At 43.6% G+C, this 14,232-nt stretch overlaps 1 protein-coding gene across 2 annotated transcripts in view; it reads left to right on the top strand.

The window, feature by feature from the left end:
• The first annotated feature begins 478 nt into the window (after positions 1-478).
• Positions 479-14,232, top strand: part of LOC111142836 (WAS protein family member 2) — a 79,475-nt gene continuing 65,721 nt past the window's right edge. Inside the window, exon 1 of one of the 2 annotated variants that reach the window (XM_022496159.1) lies at positions 479-578. The gene's annotated coding sequence lies outside the window, so the exon portion shown is untranslated. Of the gene's footprint in view, positions 579-1,998; positions 2,128-14,232 lie in introns of those variants that run through there. The other variant, XM_022496161.1, reaches the window with a different exon arrangement.

Raw genomic sequence — 14,232 nt, 5'->3', positions numbered from 1 at the left:
GGGCAAAACTATCTGCAACTTGAGGGGTATCCGCAGAAAGTTCATGGGTTTGGCCCCTTCCTTCCACCAAAAACCCCGGTTGTTTGAACTCTAACAAGTGAAATCCATATTTAAACACACTCTGTAGGAGTTTTTACACTTTCTTAGGTAGGATTTTCCTACCTTGAATTTAGGAGTTGATTCAGTTTAATCTCCACCCCCACTTCACTTGGTTTGCCCTCTCGCTGTTTACTCCGATTGCGGAAGTAGCTCGGGTGGAGCTCCCCAGACTGTACCCTTGAGTACGTCTTTTGCGTAGCTATTTAACTGGCATTCCACTCGGGCCAATGGAATGCCCCAAAGCCCCAGGAGGGTGGGGCAGAGAGCCAATCAGGGCCGTTGGCGGGGTGTGGCTGTGTCCCAGGGCGGGGAATCGCGTAATGGCGGACGCGGGCCGGGTGAGCGCGGCTGGGGGCGTAGCGAGCTGAGGGGGGGTTGGCTGTGTGGCATTCCCGGAGGCGGCCCACGGGAACAGACCCCGTGCGGAGAAGGGCGGCTGGTAGGCCTCTCTGTCGCTGAGGGCGACCACACGAGACCAGGTGAGCAACAAGTCCCCGCGGGCGGGCCCCGCCGTGAGGCGCCGGGCGCGGCCGCGCCACCCCCCCCACCCCCTGCTTCGAGCCTCGCGGGGTCCCGGAGGATTGGGTGGCGCACCTTCTGCCGCGGACCGGCAGTGGCCGGGGGAGCGGTCAGCGCGGGGTGGCCTCTTATTCTACACTCCCCTCCCCAGGGAGGAGGTGTCCTGGAGGTCCCCTCAGAGACTTGGAGGGGCCCGCGAATCTGTGAGGCTGCGAAAGTGCCCCCATCCTGGCCTGGCGCTGGCACTAAGTCGCTGTGTGACCTTGGGCAAGTCACTTCCCTCTCAGGGCCTCAGTTTCCCTACTTGTAAAACGAAGGCTTTGCAGGCAGTTGTACATGAGTTGGATCTCAGATGTTCTCGGAGATCTCGGGCAAGTTGTTCTCCAGGCGGAGCTTTAGTTTCCAAAGTGGGGCCATGAAGGAATTGTAGGGCTCTTTGAGATCCGTGGCCTGCTGGGTCGAGGAGTGGCGCAGAGGATTGTGTGTACGTAAGTGTGTGTATGGACGTATGTATGTATGTACGTATGTATGTATGTATGTATGTGTACAGGATGGTTCTGCAGGGTAAGGAGACGAGTTGGCTAAGGGGGCTCTTCCATGAAGGCTGGATGGACCCCAGACTATAATTAGGTAGATTCTGGTTGTCTTGGTCCTCTAGGGACCCAGAGCCTTTGAGATGGCAAAGTTTTATACACTGGGGCTCCATAGCGTGGGAGGAGAGGAAACTATCCTTGGAACCTCTTGGGGCAGTGATTGAAAGTTAGGCCCCAGACAATTTAAGGGGGGTTAGGAGTGGGAGGGGAAACATTTATGGTGCTCCTACTATGTGCCAGCCCTTGTTTAGGCTTATGTTCTTAATTTTTACAGCCGCTTTTGGGAATTTTTACAGCCGCTTTTGGGAGTTTACACTTAAGGAAACCGAGTTTCAGAGAAATTTAGTAACTTGTCCAAGGTCACACAAAACTTATCAACCATTCGTAAGGTGGTTTCCTTTGAGAATCATCAGACAAAGGGGAAGTCATTATCCACTTAAAAGAAGTTTGCTGTGTCACAAATGGAGGGAGAGGTCTGGTCCCAGACACTTGAATTGACCTCTGGCATGGAGACAGGCTGGACCTTGAACTCTGGATGGCTAATTATAAGTGCATCCCCTTTTTTCAGTCTGTGAGTTGGAAAGGACCGTTTCTAAATTGTAAAGTTACTTTAAAGTTGTCAGAACCTCAAAGAACTCAGTTTGAATCTTGAATGGGTGGCTTGTAGAAGTTCACCAACTGTTGGTGTATAGATTTGACTCTTGGTTCAAAGGGGAGCCAGCCCAGTAACTGTTTCTCCTCCCTAAATTTTCTCTGGATGAGAGAAATTTCCCATTTGTTCAAATTTTTTTGGATTCCTGGAACCGAAGGTTCAGTACCCTGCCTGTGATGCAGTGTAATGTTCCTTCCTTTCTTTGTGTTCCCTGTTATCTGACTTCTAGATGAGTGAAGATTGTGGACCTGGAGTCAGAGACTAGTAAGTAGTTGGATATGATAAATTGTAGCCCTTAATTTTTCTAAGCCTCAACTTTTGGTTAATCAAAATGGTAGGACCGGCAGTGTTCATTGTTCTCATATGTCAAAGGTAGGGAAGAAAATTGGAAGAGGAAGTTGCTGAGAAAGAGGGCGTTTCTTAGCAGTGGAGCCAATATGTATTTCTTTGTTTGAAATTCTAAAACCAGAAAAGCAGCAACTGAAGGAGGAAGGAAGGAAAGAACTGTGAAACTCTTCTTCCAATTCAGATATCTTTAAGTTGCTCCCTGTCCAAGGCCCTGCTTTCACAGAAAAAGTCAATTGTAATTTGTTCAAAGTTTAGAAATTGTATTCTAGAATGATACTTTATTTATTTATAATTTTTTTTAACTTATTTGAGATAGAGCACGACCAGAGGGAGTGGCAGGCTGAGGGAGAAGCAGGCTCCCCGCTGAGCCAAGGAACCTGATGCAAAGGACCCAGGACACTGGGATCATGACTCCAGCCCAAGGCAGACGCTTAACTGACTGAGCCACCCAGGCGTCCCTAGAATGATAATTTTAGATATGAAACCCTCTGAGATAAATTTCTTAAAAATCAGAACATTTTACTGAGTTTCTTATTTACCAGTGGATGATTCTTTTTCTCAACTTAATTGCCAATTGCAGTCTTTTGGTCTGTATTAACTGTGATTTAAATTAGTGAATTTCAATCTAAGTAGGATTGATCTAGATACTGGATGATGTAAATATCACCATCACTTGAAAAAATGTGTAAGGGTGTGTTTGAGTTTTGCATTTGTTAAAAGTCTTGTTAATGCTTTGTTTTACAGGATTGTGTATGTGTGAATAGTTGTTAAGGCATTGAATTGATCTGAAGATCTACCTTCATTCTCTATATTAGTTATATTTTCTGTATAAGACTTAGTCTTTTTTTTTTTTTTTTTAAAGATTTTATTTATTTATTTGACAGGGAGAGAGGCAGAGAGAGAGGAGGAAGCAGGCCCCCCTCCCCACCCCGAGCAGAGAGCCGGACAGGGGGCTCCATCCCAGGACCCTGGGATCATGACCCAGGCTGAAGGCAGAGGCTCTTTTTTTTTTTTTTTTTTTTTTTTTAAGATTTTATTTATTTATTTGACACAGAGAGAGAGATCGCAAGTAGGCAGAGAGGTAGGCAGAGAGAGGGGGTAGCAGGCTCCCTGCTGAGCAGAGAGCCCAATGCAGGGCTCGATCCCAGGACACTGGGATCATGACCCGAGCCCAAGGCAGAGGCTTAACCCACTGAGCCACCCGTGGCGCTCCCGAAGGCAGAGGCTTTAACCCGCTGAGCCACCCAGGTGCCCCAAGACTTAGTCTTAATTAGCATACCAGTCTATAGTACCTTGGAGCCAAAAAAAAAAAAAAAAACCCACCCCACAACAGTTCTTGGGACCAGATGTATTTTGAATATAGAGTTTTTGGGATTTTAGAAAAGGAATATGGTACATGTACTGTATGTTATGTAACGTCCCAGAGAGATCAGGGCAGCACCTTGTAATCAAACACATTCCCATTGTTATAGTAAAATGTCAGAATGTTCACAGCAACTGGTATAAATAAATATTATAAATAGCCTCATGTCATTTCATGTCGGGTTTTGCCACCAAATGAATAACGAAAATCTTATTTTTACAGCCTTTTATATTTTGGAATTGAAGTTAAGGGATTGTGGATAAATGGATAAAATTTACATGGGTCCATATAAGTTTGGATAAAAGTTATATGATGACATGGACAGTTACAAGGAGAAATACTGTAAACCAAACTAATTTCAAAACTATGGGTCCTAAAAACAGTACATAGAAAATGCTTCATGTAATTGTCTTATTGTAATTAATATGTTCCAATTACATTTTTCCTTAAGTTCCCAAATTTACCTTTTAATACCCTCCTTGTTCCCTCTTTTAGATCATTGAATGGCACCCTACTCCTCTTTTTTTTTTTTCTTTTTAAAGATTTTATTTATTTATTTGTCAGAGAGAGAGAGAGAGGGGGAGAGAGAGCAAGCACAGGCAGACAGAATGGCAGGCAGAGGCAGAGGGAGAAGCAGGCTCCCTGCTGAGCAAGGAGCCCAATGTGGGACTCGATCCCAGGACACTGGGATCATGACCTGAGCCGAAGGCAGCTGCTTAACCAACTGAGCCACCCAGGCGTCCCCCTACTCCTCTTTTTAATTTAATTTAATTTAATTTTTTTTTAAAGATTTTTTTTTTTTAAAGATTTTATTTATTTATTTGACAGACAGAGATCACAAACAGGCAGAGAGGCAGGCAGAGAGAGAGGAGGAAGCAGGCTCCCTGCTGAGCAGAGAGCCCGATATGGGGCTCAATCCCAAGACTCTGGGATCATGACCTGAGCCGAAGGCAGCGGCTTAACCCACTGAGCCACCCAGGCGCCCCTAAAGATTTTATTTATTTATTTGACAGACAGAGATCAGGCAGTATTTATTTATTTATTTGTTTATTTATTTATTTGACAGACAAGTAGGCAGAGAAGCAGGCAAAGAGATGGGGGAGGAAGCAGGATCCCTGCTGAGCAGAGATCCCGATGCGGGGCTCAATCCCAAGACTCTGGGATCATGACCTGAGCCGAAGGCAGGAGATCACAAACAGGCAGAGAGGCAGGCAGAGAGAGAGGAGGAAGCAGGCTCCCTGCTGAGCAGAGAGCCCGATATGGGGCTCAATCCCAAGACTCTGGGATCATGACCTGAGCCGAAGGCAGCGGCTTAACCCACTGAGCCACCCAGGCGCCCCTAAAGATTTTATTTATTTATTTGACAGACAGAGATCAGGCAGTATTTATTTATTTATTTGTTTATTTATTTATTTGACAGACAAGTAGGCAGAGAAGCAGGCAAAGAGATGGGGGAGGAAGCAGGATCCCTGCTGAGCAGAGATCCCGATGCGGGGCTCAATCCCAAGACTCTGGGATCATGACCTGAGCCGAAGGCAGAAGACTTTAACTCACTGAGCCACCCAGGCGCCCTCTCTTTTTAATTTTAATTTATTTTTATTTTTTTCTATACCTCTTTTTTTAAAAGTAATTTATTATTGATTTATGTTAAATATTTTATTTGTTTTTTGACGGAGAGAGAGAAGAGACAGAGAGAGAGGGAACATAAGCAGGGGGAGTGGGAGAGGGAGAAGCAGGCTTCCCACTGAGCAGGGAGCTGAACACAGGGCTCCATCCCTGTACCCTGGGATCATGACCTGAGCCGAAGGCAGACGATTAACGACTGAGCCACCTAGGCACCCCTAAAAAAGGAATCTATAGGGTCTTGTGCTCACCAGTTTTTGTGTAACAAGAGAATTATACCTTTTTCTGTGTGATTCAGAGAGAGACTAGTTAGGCGAGGATCTGTAGGTTTATGTTTGCAGAATTGAAAAGCTCATGGTCTCTTCAGGGTGGTCTTTAGTATGAGGACATCACTGCTGGGTAGGATTTAGGTTGAAGTAAGTTTTTTGTTTTGTTGTTTTGTTTTGTTTTTTAAAGTAAGCTCTGTGCCCAATGTGGGGCTTGAATTCACATCCCCAAGATAAGAATTGAATCCTCTACCGACTGAAAAATTTTTAATTTTGGGGATGCCTGGCTGGCTCAGTCAGTAGAGTATGTGATGCTTGATCATGAGAGTGTGAGTTCAAGCCCCACTTTGGGGGTAGAGTTTACTTAACAATATTTTTAATTTTTAATTTTTGAGGCTTTCACAATTTGGATATCTTGGTAAGGAGTTTACTGAAATATATTTAATTTAGAGTATTTTTATTTTAAGTGTATGTTATATGAGAAATTTGAATTTACCAGCCTTATGAATTTGGGTGATTTCTTTAAATGGCCAGGTCCTCTAAGAGCAAATTAAAAAACTTTTCTTGGAGTGCCTGGATGACTCAGTCGGTTAAGTGTCTGCCTTTGGCTGAGGTCATGATCTTGGAGTCTGGGATAGAGCCCTGCATCAGGTTCTCTGCTCAGCAAGAAGTCTGCTTTTCTCTCTGCCCTTCACCCTGCTCTGGGTCTGGCTTTCCCAAATAAATAAATAAAATCTAAAACAAAAAACAAAAAAACTCTATTCTTTACTCTTATTGGACACTTCAGCTATACAGTGAGGTACACTGGTCATGTTGGAGGTTAAAGAAGTATTTCTTCTCTTTAAAGGAGTCCCCATGGGACACCTGGGTGGCTCAGGTAGTTGAGCCTCTGCCTTTGATTTGGGGTCATGATCCCAGGGTTCTGGGATCGAGTTCCCCCATCAGGCTCCTTGCCCAGCAAGGAGACTGCTTCTCCCTCTGCCTCTTCCCCTTCTTGTGCTGGTTTGCGCGCGCTCTCTCTCTCTCTCTCTCTCACAAATAAGTAGATAAAAATTAAAAAAAAAAAAAAGAGAAGCCCCATGATGGCGTGAATTTGAGAGATTCTGGCCTTCAGGTTACCTTGTAGCTTCCTGATTTGTGGGCCTCAGTTCATTCTCCTACTTGGGATGTCTCCATAGCTCCTGAGAATGGTACTTTACTGTCTAGGAGATAGAAAGGGTATAGAACAGCATTTCAGGAGTTGCAGGTGGATTCGGTGTACAACCGGACTAGGTGATAGGAGCAGTTCATTTCCAGACTATCCCAGTTTCTTCTATTTTATAAGCACTGATAGTATTGTAAAAGGACTACAATTGGTAGACTAACATCTTTTTCCAAATTAGCCTGTTGTGATTGTGGATGAGCTTTTCAGGACGGGAACTGACTGTGTCTTGTACTTTTTTTTTTTTTTTAAGATTTTATTTATTTGTCAGAGATCACAAGTAGGCAGAGAGGCAGGCAGAGAGAGGAGGAAGCAGGCTCCCCACTGAGCAGAGAGCCCAATGCGAGGCTTGATCCCAGGATCCTGGGTTCATGACCTAAGCCCAAGGCAGAGGCTTTAACCCACTGAGCCACCCAGGCGCCCCTACTTATCTTGCATTAGAATTTACCATTAAGACATATTCATATCTGGGTTGGGAGCTCTGATGTCAGTACATAGCGAGGGGTGAGAACCATTGACATAAGCATATAGTAGGTGCTCAATAAATATATTTTGGTTACTTTTTTTTTTTTTAAGATTTTGTTTATTTATTTGAGAGAGAGAGAGAACATGACGGGGAGAAGGATAGAGGGAGAAGCTGACTCCCCATGGATCTGGGAGCCTGATGCGGGACTCAGTCCCGGGACTCCAGGATCATGACCTGAGCCGAAGGCAGTTGGTTAGCCAACTGAGACATCCAGGCACTCTATTGGTTACTCCTTAAAAAATTTTTATTTATTATTTTAAAGAGAGAGAGGGGGGGAGGAGTAGAGGGAGAAGAACAAATAGACCCCATGCTGAGTGTAGAGCCTGGCCACAGGACTTGATCCCACAGACCTGAGATCATGACCAGAGCCGAAACCAAGAGTCAGATGCTTTAACCAGCTGAGCCACTCAGGTGCCCCTATATATTGGTTACTTTGTTGCTGGTCCTGGCATGCATTGGGTAGGGTGGAAGAGGACCCACATTTTTTGGTAAGGTAAATGGACTTTTTTTTTTTTTTAAGTGATGGCAGGGGTGGGAAGGGGCAAAGGGAGAGAGAGAGAATCTTAAGCAGGCTCCATGCCTGGCAGAGAACCCAATGCAAGGCTCTGTCTCACATCCCTGAGATCATGACCTGAGCCAAAGTCAACATTCTTTTTTTTTTTTAATATTTTATTTATTCATTTGAGAGAGAGAGAGAGAGAGAAAATGAGAGAGCATGAGAGGAGAGAGGTCAGCGGGAGAAACAGACTCCCTGCCAAACAGGGAGTCCAATGCGGGACTTGATCCCAGAACTCCAGGATCATGACCTGAGCCAAAGGCAGTTGCCTAACCAACTGAGCCACCCAGGCGCCCCAAAGTTAACATTCTTAACCAACTGAGATAACCAAGCATCCTAGCAAAATAGCTTTCTAAGATACTGACGCAGTTGGTAGATGTGGGCCCATAGTTAGATCATTGCCAGTTAGTTGGTAGGCTGTGATTTTGTGACTTAGGCAGGATTAGACAGAGTCTGTGTCTGCAGGCAACTGAAAGTTTTATTTCTGGGGTAGTGGTTTTACTTAGTAAGACTGATGAGGGTGACAGTTGCTAAACTGAGAATAGGTGCAAAGTGCAGTAATTGTTTGGGATTTGGGTGGGGGGGTGTTTTTTGTTGACTGAAGAAATGAGCGGTTCTTTATTTGGAAAGAGGCTCATAAGCTATGAAACAAGATACTTCCTGCTCTTCTGAACTGAACAAGATGTCATCTCTTCCATGAAGCCTGCTGGGGGAAAATTGAGTGATTCCTTTGTATGTTCTCTCCTTTTTTTTTTTTTTTTTTTTTTTTTTTTAATATTTTGTTTATTTATTTGCCAGAGAGACAGACAGAGTGAGAGTGTGAGAGTACAAGCAGGGGGAGTGGCAGGCAGAGGGAGAAGCAGACTCACTACTGAGCAGGGAGCCCGATGCGGTACTCGGGATCATGACCTGAGCCGAAGGCAGACACTTAACCATCTGAGCCATTCAGGCGTCCCTCCTTTTTTTTTTTTTTTTTTTAAAGATTTTATTTATTCATTTGACAGATCACAAGTAGGTAGAGAAGCAGGCAGAGAGAAAGGAGGAAGCAGGCTCCCTGCTGAGCAGAGAGCCCGATGTGGGGCTCGATCCCAGGACCCTGGGATCATGACCTGAGCTGAAAGCAGAGGCTTTAACCCACTGAGCCACCCAGGTGCCCCCGAATCGTTCATTTTTTTTTTTTTTAAGTTTTGATTTTTTTTTTTTTTAAGATTTTATTTATTTATTTGACAGCGATTACAGTAGGCAGAGAGGCAGGCAGAGAGAGGGGGGGAGAAGCAGGCTCCCTGCTGAGCAGAGAGCCCGATGCGGGGCTTGATCCCAGGACCCTGGGATCATGACCTGAGCTGAAGGCAGAGTCTTTAACCCACTGAGCCACCCACGCGCCCCGGAATCGTTCATTTTTGGTAGGACTGGTACTATATACTGATACTACTCAACACGCAGTAAAGGCTTAGTAGATGCTAATAATGCTTAAATCATGGCCTCTGTCTTCTACTTTGTTCTTGTAAGTTTTGCTTTTCTTCCAGTTCATGGTCTTTTCAGTTCAGATCAGCAAACATTTATTGAGTGTCTTCTGAGAGGTAGGTCTTAGGCCTTGGGGTAGGGTGTCTCAGCCTTGACAGTATTGACATTTTGGGCTGGATCATCTGTCATTGTGGAGGACTATCCTGTGCGTTGTGCGATGTTTAGCAGTATCGCTGGTCTTTACTCACTACCCATTAGTACCCTCTTCTCACTATCTCTAACAACCAAAATGTCTCCAGATGTTGTGAAATGTCTCCCCAGGGGCACAGTTGCCCCCTGTTGAGAACTGTTATATAGAGGGTAGAGGTGGTGGAATCATAGAGGGAAGTTAAATGTAGATGTTCTTAGGTGTACACTCTCCTTTTATTCCTTCTTTCTAGTTACACAATCTCTTGTTATGACTTTGGATAAGAAAGAAAAACGAATAAGATTTGGGTAAGATAAGAAAGAAAAACGAGGGGATGCCTGAGTGGCTCAGTCAGTTAAGTGTCTGCCTTTGGCTCAGGTCATGATCCCAGGCTTCTGGGATTGAGTCCTTCATTGGGCCCCTTGCTCAGCGGGGAGTCTGCTTCTCCATTTGCCTGCTGCTCCAGCTGCTTGTGCTCTCTCACTATTTCTCTCTTTCTTTCTGGCAAACAAAATCTTTAGAGGCACCTGGGTACCTTGCTTATGCTCTCTCAAATAAATAAATACAATCTTTTTTTTTTTTTTCCTCTCAAGGTTTTATTTATTTAGTTAGAGAGAGAGTGAGAGAGAGCATGAGAGGGGAGAAGGTCAGAGGGAGAAGCAGACTCCCTGAAGAGCTGGGAGCCAGATGCGGGACTCGATCCTGGGACTGCAGGATCACAACCTGAGCTGAAGACAGTGGCTTATCCAACTGAGCCACCCAGGCGCCCCAATAAATAAAATCTTGGAAAAAAAATGAGGGAAACCAGGAAGTGACAGCTTTAAAGTAGCCCCATTATTTTCTTTTTCTGTCCAAATTTTATTTTATCTGGTTTAAATATATTAGAGCAGGGGTGCTTACAAGTGTCTGCCTTGGGCTTGGGTCATGATCCTGGGATCAAGTCCTGCATCTGGCTCAGAGCCCCTTATTCCTCAGCGGGAACCCTGCTTCTCCCTCTCCTACTCCCCCTGCTTGTGTCCCTCAAATAAATAAATAAAATCTTTATTTTTTTTAAGGATTTTATTTTTTACTTATTTAACAGAGAGAGTAAGAGTGAGAGCACAAGCAAGTGGAATGGCAGGCAGAGGGAGAGGGAGAAGCAGGCTCCCTGCTAAGGAAGGAGCCCAATGTGGGGCTTGATCTCAGGACCCTGGGATCATGATCCAAGCCAAAGGCAGCTAGCTGCTTAACCAACTGAGCCACCCAGGCACCCCAAATAAAATCTTTTTTTTTTTTTTTTAAGATTTTTTTTTATTTATTTGAGAAGAGAGAGACAGTGAGAGAGAGCATGAGCGAGGAGAAGGTCAGAGGGAGAAGCAGACTCCCCATGGAGCTGGGAGCCCGATGTGGGACTCGATCCCAGGACTCCAGGATCATGACCTGAGCAAAAGGCAGTCGTCCAACCAACTGAGCCACCCAGGCGTCCCAAATCTTAAAAAATAATAATAAATATATTAGAGCAGTATAGATAGATAGCTGAATTTTTTTTTTCTTAAGATTTTATTTATTTATTTGACAGAGATCACAAGTAGGCAGAGAGGCAGGCAGAGAGAGAGGCGGAAGCAGGCTTCCGGCTGAGCAGAGAGCCCGACGCGGGGCTCGATCCCAGGACTCTGAGATCATGACCTGAGCTGAAGGCAGAGGCTTTAACCCACTGAGCCACCCAGGCTCCCCAGATAGCTGAATTTTTATACAGATTTATGTAAATTTAGTTTCTACCACTGATTAGTGGAGTAAAGAACTACTAGACTGTTACTACCTTGCATAAAAGATTTTCTCAGAAAAGCTCACAGCTGAAAAGTTTAACACCTAGAGAAGAATCAGTATTGGTTTTATAGAAAACTTGCCAGGACTTGTCAGGATTCTTCTTTGATAATTTTTGATGGCCCTGCATTTTTATAATTTTAAAAAAATTATGTTAAGCTAATGGGCGTATTTTTCTAAGCTCAGTATTTTTTTTGTGATAGGTAGATTGGTCAAGGCGATGGTTCTTGTTCCCTTGGGGCATTCATAAAGTGATTACAAGTTAGTAGTAACATTTGGGGACTTCACTGTCCTTTGACCAATCCTCCACAATATAACATTATAATCATTCATGTCTTAGTCACCATTAAAGTGATGTTGAATGAGTTTTTTCCTGTTCCATTTGAAGTTGTGAATGGTACTCTGGAGAATTCAAATGTATAGTTATGAATGGTATCTCAGAATAGTTACCATTTATGCAAATGAAGCACACTTCTTAACTTAGAAACCAAACAGAATTGAATTAGAAAAGAGAAGAATAGAAACAAGAATTGTTGAATGCTTGCAGAGGAAATAATGTTCAGATATAGAAATATCTCAGAAAAATTTGCTCTTCATGATTTCTACACACCAATAAAGAAAATTAGTTTGAGATTGATGGGAGAGGCTATTAAACTTTGCCTGTAATATTACTTTTCAAGCTGTTTTTCTTTTCTGGTAAAATATGAGAGTCTGAAGCATACTCTGTTAGTTGTAAGATTAATTCTGGTTGAACAGAAGTAAGGTTCTTATTTTTAGAATATAGAAGCCCTTTTGAAAAGAAGTAGTGGTTCAGCTTAGTTCCAATTTGAGTGAATATGTGTGTGTATAAGCACACATACACATATACACACGTATATATGATGTGGCTTATGGTGATACTTAAAGTTTGTAATCGACATAATAAAATAACAATTCTTTTACTCTCGGGTATTCAAAAGTGAGACATTTTTCTCCCCTGATTATGCCATCATTGTAGCACGTACTAAAAAGCAGTATAAAATGCTTTCTCTCTCTCTCTCTTTTTAAAATTTTTACTTATTTATTTTTGAGAGAAAGAAGCAGACTTCCCGCTGAGGAGGGAGCCTCATGCAGGACTTGATCCCAGGACCCTGGAATCATGACTTGAGCCAAGGCAGATGCTTAACCAGCTGAGCCACCCAGGTGCCCTGAAATAATATCTTGAGAAGTTGTGTTTAACTATGTAGAAGGAGGCCTTAGGTCATGCCCATTGATGTTCCTTTCTGTTCATAATTGAGAACTCTAAATTTCCCTTTGTAGAATATTGATAGTCTTTAAAGAATAGTATTCCTGATACCAAAATCATTTGTGGAATTGTAAGATGTTGAAGAACAATTTTGCCCCTTTTTACTTTTAAAACTCCTTTAGCATTCATTTGCAATGAAAAATTGCAAAGCACAGTGCTCCCACTTTGGTATATACCATTACAATCACTCCCCAGCACTTAAGATAAGTTATATTATGTTAGTAGCTACATTTTACAGGTAAACAAGCTCAGAAAGGTTAAGTAACTTCCTTTAAGTCACTCAACTAATAAATAGTAGATTTGAGTCGAACAGTGTCTTTTTCCCCCCTTCTTTGTACTCTTACAGCCTCTGTGTATCTATCTATCTGAAGTATAGTTGACACACAATGTTACACTAGTTTCAAGTGCACAGCATAATGATTGGATAACTTCATGCTCACTACAGGTATAACTACCTTCTGTCATCATAACAGGGCTATTGCAATACAGTTGACTATATTCCCTACCTTGTACCTTTCATCCCTGTGATGTATACATTCCATATCTGGAAGCCTATATCTCTCCTTCCCTTCACCCATTTTGCCCATCCTCCCAGTTCTTTATTTTTACTTTGTAATTAATTAATTGATTAATTAATCAACCTATTTATTTATTATTTGTCAAGGAGGATATACAAGCCGGGGGAGCACACAAGCAGTGGGGAGTGGCAGGCAGAGGGCTGAGCAGGGTGCGTGCCCAGGACCCTGGGATTATGACCTGAGCCAAAGGCAGGGATTTAACCTACTGAGCCACCCAGGCATCCCTATTTTTAATATTTTCTAAAAGATTTTATTTATTTATTTATTTGAGAGAAAGCAGAGCACATGTGTGAAGGCATGGGTGGTGAAGGGCAGAGAGAGAGGGAGAAGCTCAATGTGCTCCCACATTGAGCACAGAGCCCCAGTGGGGCTTGATCCCAGGACACTGAGATCATGACCTTAGCTGAATTTAAGTCATATGCTTAACTGACTGAGCCACCCATAGGCCCCTGTCCTTTATTTTTTTAGTGAGATTTTTTTCTTTTTTTATTTGAATTTAATCAGATTTTTAATTTAATTTTTTTTAAGATTTTATTTATTTATTTATTTGACAGCCAGAGATCACAAGTAGCCAAAGAGGCAGGCAGAGAGAGAAAGTGGGGAAGCAGGCTCCCTGCTGAGCAGAGAGCCTGATGCGGGGCTCGATCCCAGGATCCTGAGATCATGACCTGAGCTGAAGGCAGAGGCTTAACCCACTGAGCCACCCAGGGTGCCCCTTTAATTTTATGTTTTAAAAAATATTTTATTTTTATTTGACAGAGAGAAAGCACAAGCAGGGAAGTGGCAGGCAGAGGGAGAGGAAGAAGCAGGCTCCTGCAGAACAGGGGGAGCCCTAAGTGGGACTGGATCCCAGGACCCTGGGATTGTGACTTGAGCTGAAGGCAGTCACTTAACCAACTGAGCCACCCAGTCTCCCTAATCAGATTATTTTTAAAATATTTTATTTATTTATTTGACAGAGATGACAAGTAGGCAGAGAGGCAGGCAGAGAGAGAGGAGGAAGCAGGCTCCCCAGGGAGCAGAGAGCCCGATGTGGGGCTCAATCTCAGGACCCTGGGATCATGACCTGAGCCGAAGGCAGAGGCTTTAACCCACTGAACCACCCAGGCACCCCCCTAATCAGATTTTTTAATGATACAGTTTACATACTGTGTAATGGGTGGAAGCAC

The sequence above is a fragment of the Enhydra lutris genome, unplaced genomic scaffold (assembly GCF_002288905.1).
Source record: "Enhydra lutris kenyoni isolate GAN:26980312 unplaced genomic scaffold, ASM228890v2 scaffoldscaffold9, whole genome shotgun sequence".
NCBI lineage: Eukaryota > Metazoa > Chordata > Mammalia > Carnivora > Mustelidae > Enhydra > Enhydra lutris.
The sequence above is the reverse complement of the archived record's forward strand: the minus strand, read 5'-3'. Positions and strand labels throughout refer to the sequence as shown.